The sequence below is a fragment of the Schistocerca americana genome, chromosome 3 (genome assembly GCF_021461395.2).
Source record: "Schistocerca americana isolate TAMUIC-IGC-003095 chromosome 3, iqSchAmer2.1, whole genome shotgun sequence".
NCBI classification, from domain to species: Eukaryota; Metazoa; Arthropoda; class Insecta; order Orthoptera; family Acrididae; genus Schistocerca; species Schistocerca americana.
The window spans coordinates 589,742,918-589,751,349 of NC_060121.1; the positions used below are offsets into that span (position 1 = coordinate 589,742,918).

Here is an 8,432-nt window from a genome sequence, read left to right on the forward strand (position 1 = left end):
TATCGTTATTTTTCGTCACTACCTCCCCGTGCCGGGAGTGGGTAATTTGCGCGCCTGCTGCCTTCCTTGGATGTGGTAGCCGTTGCTCAGGCTCCCTCTCCGGAATCGAACCCTGATTCCCCGTTACCCGTTACAACCATGGTAGGCGCAGAACCTACCATCGACAGTTGATAAGGCAGACATTTGAAAGATGCGTCGCCGGTACGAGGACAGTGTGATCAGCCCAAAGTCATTCAGAGTCACCAAGGCAAACGGACCGGACGAGCCGACCGATTGGTTTTGATCTAATAAAAGCGTCCCTTCCATCTCTGGTCGGGACTCTGTTTGCATGTATTAGCTCTAGAATTACCACAGTTATCCAAGTAACGTGGGTACGATCTAAGGAACCATAACTGATTTAATGAGCCATTCGCGGTTTCACCTTAATGCGGCTTGTACTGAGACATGCATGGCTTAATCTTTGAGACAAGCATATGACTACTGGCAGGATCAACCAGGGAGCTGCGTCAACTAGAGCTGAGCAGCCGGCCGCCCGGGAGTGTGTCCCGGGGGCCCGCGCGAACACGCAAGCGTCCGCTCAATTATTCTGCAAACAGGAGGAGGCTGAGCTCCCCTGCACAATACACCTCGAAACCCTCTCAGGTCCCGGCGGCGCGCAGCGCCGTCCTAAGTACGTGGTCGGGTTCGAGAGAGGCGCAATCGCCCGGAGTTTGGCGAGTAGACGCTTTAGGTGCGACCACCCGTGCTCCCAACTGAGCTTGCCGCTGCCGACAGAGGCCCGGGAGCGTGCTGTCGTGGCATTGCCGGCGGGAGACAACACGCGCCACCTACGGTGACCGGCAGCTCCAACGCCAGCGCCACAGAAGGACAAAAGCCCCACGTGGGTGCCGAAGCGAACTCTCCCAGCACAGCGCACGCGCCAACACGTCCGCACAGCTGCGATACAAACCACCTGCGAGAACCGCAGAGGCGACCGAGCAGCAGACGGCGTCGCGGCGCCGAGCGCCGGGCGGCGGCGCATCCTCAGCGCACACAGTCCTCAATCGGACCAGCACACTGCAGATGTCCACCGCGCTTCGCACCGGGCCCGCGAGGACCTACTTTGGGCGCACGGCGCCGCGTGCAGGGTGCGCCGGCGCGCAGCTGCGCCGCCTGCCGCCTCCGTCGGCCGGCGCGCCTGCCACTGGCCGCCCCCACCAGCCGGCTGTAGCGCGTGCGCCCACGCACCGCGCGGCCAGCACGCCGGGAGGCCCCCCCTCACCGGCCGGGGACGGTCCCACCCAGCCACCGCCGCGTATCGCTTCACACCCAGATGCCATTCACGTTCGTGGGCATGGTGGGTATCGCTGAAACAACCGGTTGGTAGCTCAACCGATCGTCGCCATCACTGATTCACCTCTAGCGAGAACAACCGCACCACAACGGTTTACCAGTTGTTCATTTGCGTAACGTCACCAGCAAACGTAGGCGTCCATCGCCATTTGCAAATTCAACGATTGTTGCATGCCTGTGTCAGGTGTCACGACACACTATGTCTGCCCACATACACGCAACAACATGTGAACGCTTCGCGATCACGTGGAAGGTGGCCCCCGTACGTATGCGATGTCCATTGCGCGAACGACTGTCAACCGGCCTCTGCCGCATGTCGCAGATGTGGAACGCAGTGCACCATGCTGTCACGGTGTGTGAGAAGAGACGACTACGTCTGACAACACGCGCCACTACATCAATAGACGGCTCATGCTGATCGCCATCCAGGGCATACCACACTGCAATCCGGCTCTTATAGGGAGACGACACGTAGCTGAGTGCACAACGGTTGGACCGCATGGTTCGCCGTTGTTGGCGCAGTCGTTGTACGGTCACATGTACCACGATGTATCATTCAGTACATGAGGACCAATGTGAAGTACAGTGTGTGATTTGGACGTACAACATCAGCGGACAGTTGACACAAGCCGTACCACAGCGTAGGCTAAGTGCTTCGCCATGCGAATGCCAATGAACAACTGCGAAGGGCATTGAGCATGTACGTCCTGCTGCCATCCACATTACAGTGTATCGCTGCAAGGTGTTTAACATGAAGCGATACACTGGGGACCGGGCAGTGCGAGTAGCAAACTATATTGCGGGGGTTGCAGTTAGGCAACACTACACTAATTTAACGCGTCGTATGACAATTACAGAGCAGGTTAAGGCCCAACGTGTGTTGGGTTAAGGCCCAACGTGTGTTGGGTTATGGCCCAACGTGTGTTGGGTTAAGGCCCAACGTGTGTTGGGTTAAGGCCCAACGTGTGTTGGGTTAAGGCCCAACGTGTGTTGGGTTAAGGCCCAACGTGTGTTGGGTTAAGGCCCAACGTGTGTTGGGTTAAGGCCCAACGTGTGTTGGGTTAAGGCCCTACGTGTGTTGGGTTAAGGCCCAACGTGTGTTGGGTTACAGCACAATATGGGTTACGTTACGGCGCAATGTGGGTTACGTTAAGGGGCAAGGTGGGTTAGGCTAAGGCGCAATATAGGTTACGTTAAGGCGCAATATAGGTTAGGTTAAGGCGCAATATAGGTTAGGTTAAGGCGCAATATAGGTTAGGTTAAGGCGCAATATAGGTTAGGTTAAGGCGCAATATAGGTTAGGTTAAGGCGCAATATAGGTTAGGCTAAGGCGCAATATAGGTTAGGCTAAGGCGCAATATAGGTTAGGTTAAGGCGCAATATAGGTTAGGTTAAGGCGCAATATAGGTTAGGTTAAGGCGCAATATAGGTTAGGTTAAGGCGCAATATAGGTTAGGTTAAGGCGCAATATAGGTTAGGTTAAGGCGCAATATAGGTTAGGTTAAGGCGCAATATAGGTTAGGTTAAGGCGCAATATAGGTTAGGTTAAGGTACGACATAGGTTAGGTTAAGGTACGACATAGGTTAGGTTAAGGTACGACATAGGTTAGGTTAAGGTACGACATAGGTTAGGTTAAGGTACGACATAGGTTAGGTTAAGGTACGACATAGGTTAGGTTAAGGTACGACATAGGTTAGGTTAAGGTACGACATAGGTTAGGTTAAGGTACGATATAGGTTAGGTTAAGGTACACATTGTTGTAAGGAAAGGTTTAATGGGGCGGGGGGGCGGCCGGTTTGTTGATTGTGATTATAGTAAGTGGATGCCTGCGGCATCATCTGATTTGCCACGTCAGGATGCACCTTTGGCTCATGACAGGCGGCGCTCTCATTCCATGCTTGTGGCAGACCTGTGTCTTTCATTCCCGCCATTGTTTGTGTGCTGTGAGAGGAGGCAGTATTGTGATGTTGGGTGCACCCCTGTGTAGGACATGTGTGGGTGTTGGTGGCTTGGCTGAGCAATGGTGGTTGTCGGGAGGGTGGGATATTCTGTTTTCTGAGTGGACCTCCCAGTCTGGTTATGACAGTGTGGATTGTCTAATGTGGCGGAGAGGATGCACTGGGTGTTGTTCCATGCTGGTGCTTACATATTGTCTGTGTGCGTGTTACAGGCAGAGAGTAGTGCGTGATAAGAGTGTGTGGCTGACGTGTGGTTGTGATTGTGAGCAGAGTCTTTCAGCATGTATACGGACAGTTGTATATATTATCTGTATTCTGATGGCTCTATCTATTACTAATCAGCGCCGTGTATACGTTTAATGTGGTTCCCGTCGAAACTGTTGTATCTCTGTACATTAGTGACACGGCGGCGCGCTATGTAGCTACTCGTCTCGGCAGCTTCCACCGGTGTATGGCAAATGATTATAAGCAATGAGTCTAGTCGTCAATACCGATAGTGTGACGTCACATGTCTGGGGTGGGGGACGCTGCGCCCTTCCGGTGGGTCATGGCCTAGCAAGACTCTCCCCACGCAGGGGGGCTTGGACTGTCATTAACTCTTCCGAGTAATATACTTGCCGTACGTTTTTGCGACTGCGAGTGCAACGCCCACCGGTGCCGACATGGATGGAGCGCCTCCTAGCTGACCGCTCAGCATCGGCATTCGTACAGAGAGCAACGCGATCGCGTCTCTAGCTCGTAACTGGTACAGCTCGCAGCTCATGTATAGGGACATTTCTTTTTTTTTTTCATTTAACTTACAGAAGAACCCACCGTCTAGTAGCTATGGTGTTTTGTATGTTTTCTACAATATGTAACGTTAGTGGCACTCATGGTCTCTTAGCCGGTGTGAGAACTTCTAGATGGTCGTAAAAGTTCTCACACCGTTGCCCGTCCCTAGCCACGTGGAGGCGGACCAGATTTCTTCCTCGGTGTGCCACTAACCTTCTTCTGTTTGTTATTCCCTTTTTTATTTATTTATATTTTTAATGCAGAAAAAACTCTAAAACAATTTAGAAAATTTAAGGTTTAGAAATATATAAAATCAAAGAAGAATGAAATTAACATGGTATATATAACTTAATATCTATTTCTTTGGCAGATGGCCAAGGCAATGTAACTAAGAACTGCAAGCTCTGGTTCCACAGAAAGTCACACCCATATGAGGGCTCGGCAAATCCTCGAGCCTGTCATAGTGGATGTGGCTCCTGTACATTCGAACCTCTACATTCATTACTCTATGCAAACAAAACCATACTACCATGTTCATGATTAACGTGCACTAATATATAATCTGAGGAGTACCTTACATTTGTTACCAATCATCACATTAACGTTGGTTATGAGAACAAGAACAATTTCAGACAATACATAATATTTATACAATTCTATTTCAACAATACACATCTATCTGTATACATTAACACCCAAGTGCGAGGGCTCGGAATTGACTTCGAGCCAGTCACTCTCGGGATGCCAGGACTTTCATTCCATGTCCTCATTCACAACTTCATCTGGGTCAGATTGTGTATTTGAGTCTGTGTCAGTGTCACTCCATTGATGCTGCCTAACCTGTGCACCCTGTCTGACCCGTGCATAAGGACGATCCTCCCTAAACTGTTCATGGAGTACATTTGAAATTTCATTGCTTAAATTGTTCAGTCTCACCCACTCTTCCTGCTGTCTTATTAGATTATATAAGTCGTCACTCACAGTTGGTTGTCGTGTCCTTGAAAGCCTGTGACAGTGTAGAACGACGTGTTCCGGTGTACCGACTTGACCTCACACACATACATCTGTCTCTCTTAATCCCACTCGTTGTAAGTGCGCAGGATATGGTCCATGACCCGTCAGGAAATGGACCATACCGCGCGTAGGATCACAGTGTCGCAATCTTAATCTCTCACGTACATCAGGAAAAAAGTTGTACACTCGTCGTCCTTTGTCTGTCGCTTCCCATTCAGACTGCCATGTCTGTAGCTTCCAGTCTCTTAAATCCTTCATGTTCCTTAGATTTTGCCCTGTAATATCTCTCACCTTCCCTTCTTCCCCTCTCCTCAACCAGTAGGCTGCCGCACGTTGCCTGATGGTAAGATCAATTGGGCATACACCTAGTACAACACACAAGGCTTCGATGGAAGTTGTATTGAACGCCCCTGACAATCGGAGCAGAACACTCCGTTGGCCACGCCTAACTATGTTTACGTGAGTACCTAGGTGCAGCCGATGTGCCCAGACACTAGCTGCAAAGCATGTAATAGATTCAAATAGAGCAGTGTGATACGCTCTCATAACGTTCAGCGGCAGCCTAAAGGAGGCACTGTTCAGTCTCGCCACTTTATGCATAATACTCAGTCATTTTTCCGTCATTGTTCTTGCATGTGGTATGAAAGATTGCTTCTCATCCAAATAAAGCCCTAAATACCGCGTTACCTCATGTCGTTTCAATGACACGTCATTCAGTTTAATAATTGGGTTGCGTAGCAGCTGACCCTTTAAGAGCATATACACAGTCTTACTCGCCGCCACAGTCAGTTTGTTTTTCTTACACCAATCAGTAATGTCACAAAGCAAATCAGAAGTCATAGTCTCTAGTTGTTTCCGAGAGTTCGCTGATACTAACACCATTAGGTCGTCAGCATAAGCAACAACTCCTGAAGCCCTACTATCATTATCTATCATGTCCAGCAGTGGTTCAATTACAATGTCCCAGAAAATGGGACCACAGATGGAGCCTTGAGGGCAACCCTTAGATATTCTTTTGACAACTGTCTGATTTCCTGCCCTCCATTCTACCGTCCTATGTCTACAATAATCAAGAAAGTTTGTGTACAATGCAGTTGGAATTTCCAAGTCCCGCAATCTGGCGAACAGAGCAGGCCACCAGAGATTGTCGAAGGCGCCTGAGATGTCTATGAACACTGACAGAGCATAACTGCAGTCCGTATTCTTGGTAATTTCGATTGCCCTGTTTATTGCGTCTTCGATAGATTTCTTAGGGCGAAAGCCAAACTGATGGGGTGATAGGCCCCTCAGCTGCCGGTGAGTCTGAAGTCTATCACACAATAGTCTCTCCTGCAATTTGCCTAAAATGTTTAGTAGGCAGATTGGCCTGTATGTTTTGGCATCTGTCGGATCTTTATCCTCCGATTTTTTGATAATTATGACACTAGCCGTCTTCCAGGTGGCCGGAACTCTACCCTCCAGTAGGCAGTCGTTAAACAATTTTGTCAGGTACGGAATAATGAGAGGGGCAGCAGCCTTCACAGTCTCAGCATGTACGCCATCCGGGCCAGAGGCCTTCTTATTTTTCAAGTTTTGAATTGCTAATGCAACCTCTTCCTGCGCAAACGGAATTACAGCTAAGTCGTTGACGTATTCTTCACCAATTTGCCTGCGAAGATCACGATGGTAAACGTCATCTTCAATTACATCATCGTCAGGAAGCAGCCTATGTAAGAGAAATTCTGCCGTACGGCGCCATCCATCCGTCATGCGTCCATCTGCCTGCCGCAGTGTTGACACAATCAGAGGTGATTTGACCCGTTCTGTTTGCACTCTGTATGGCTCGCCCCAGATGTCTTTAGACAGATTTGTCTTGACAAACTTGTCCCAATGGACCTGTCTTGTCTTCTGCAGTTCATCCTTGTACCTGTTTTTGGCAGCCAAATACAGTTGCAGCCTTATATGCCTCTCATTATATGTCTTTGCTAGTTGGTAATATCGTCTAGCATCTCGAGCTTTCTTCCTTAGTGTTGTTAGCTGTCGGGACCAGGGGAAACGAGATTGTCTTCCACCACTCACAGACGGAATGGCCCTGACCTGCGCCTCTTGCAGCACATGTACCAGGAAGTGAGCTCTGAAATCCACACTTCCTTGTACTTCATTAATGTTGAAACTGTCTATTACATTAAACAAGGTCTCCAGGTTGACCTTCTCAAACAGCAATCGTGGGTGACATGATGAATCTGCCTGCGCATTGGAGCGATGAGAGTTATCCACCTCTATTATAATCATATTGTGATCACTTTGTGATGCACCATCGCAAATCCGCCAGGTCGCGACATGGGGATAAGCTAGTTCATTCGCAAGCGATATATCTATATTACTTGTGCCACCAGCATGGCCCCTATATGTGGGTCCATGTCCTTCCTTATTCAATACTACCAGCTGACACTCATTGAGAAGATCATTCACTAGAAGTCCCCTTGTATCTGTCCTGTCTGCATGCCACAGTGTGGATTTTGCATTTATATCTGCCAAAATTAGTAATTTTCTCCGTCTGGAAAAATTTACTATGTTCCTAATATTGTCAAGAAAGGGCTCAATTTCCAAGGAGTACTGGGCATAAATTGAGGAGATTATCCAAACGTCTCCCCCTATTAATGCCTCAATCGTCACAACATGCTCAGAACACAGTTGTGCAATACGTGTGACTTTGATCTTCCTATTTGTTATCACAATTGCCGCCTTAGCATCATTTGTTCCTGTGATTGTCGTGCAATGCGTTGGTAATCCGGGAATCTTACCGCCGTGGATATAAGGCTCCTGAAGACAGGCAATTTGTGCTCCAACGTCATCAATCAATCTACCCAGTTCAGCCATAACCAGTCTACTTCTCATACAATTAAGTTGTATAAATTTCACGATGAATATTTGGTGAATACAAAACACCTAGGAGTAGTTTCCTTAGGGTCAAAATACACTCTGCCATGGGCCCGAACCAGGTCTTTGTATACGTTATGCAAGTTTAGCCCCTCGCCACGACGCGTACATACCATAGCCAGCAATTTACAAAGTTCCCTTTTATCAGTTGGCAAGTTTTCTACCCTTAATATCATACGATCTGTCTGTTCAGTCGTGGGGTAACAAATTGTATTTCCCTCAGGGTGAGTTAATCGCGTCACCAGACGTAGTGCAGTTTGAAATATGTCCTTATTTTCTAACCTACTGAGTCTAATGTTATTCTCTAAGTCACAGTAATCAACTGAGTCAACAGTATGTTTGGATGGCACGGTGGGTACGTCCACAGAGTGAGGAGTTTCAGTTTTCTTCCCTTTATCTTCGATGTGACGTCCTTCATTGCCTACTTTGTCTCTTTC

General features: G+C 48.5%; 1 non-coding gene across 1 annotated transcript in view; it reads right to left on the reverse strand.

Moving 5' to 3' along the window:
• Positions 1-500, reverse strand: part of LOC124608897 — a 1,910-nt gene extending 1,410 nt beyond the window's left edge. Inside the window, exon 1 of the ribosomal RNA XR_006979449.1 lies at positions 1-500. This exon is cut by the window's left edge and continues 1,410 nt beyond it. This is a non-coding gene — a ribosomal RNA (small subunit ribosomal RNA).
• Positions 501-8,432: the final 7,932 nt, after the last annotated feature.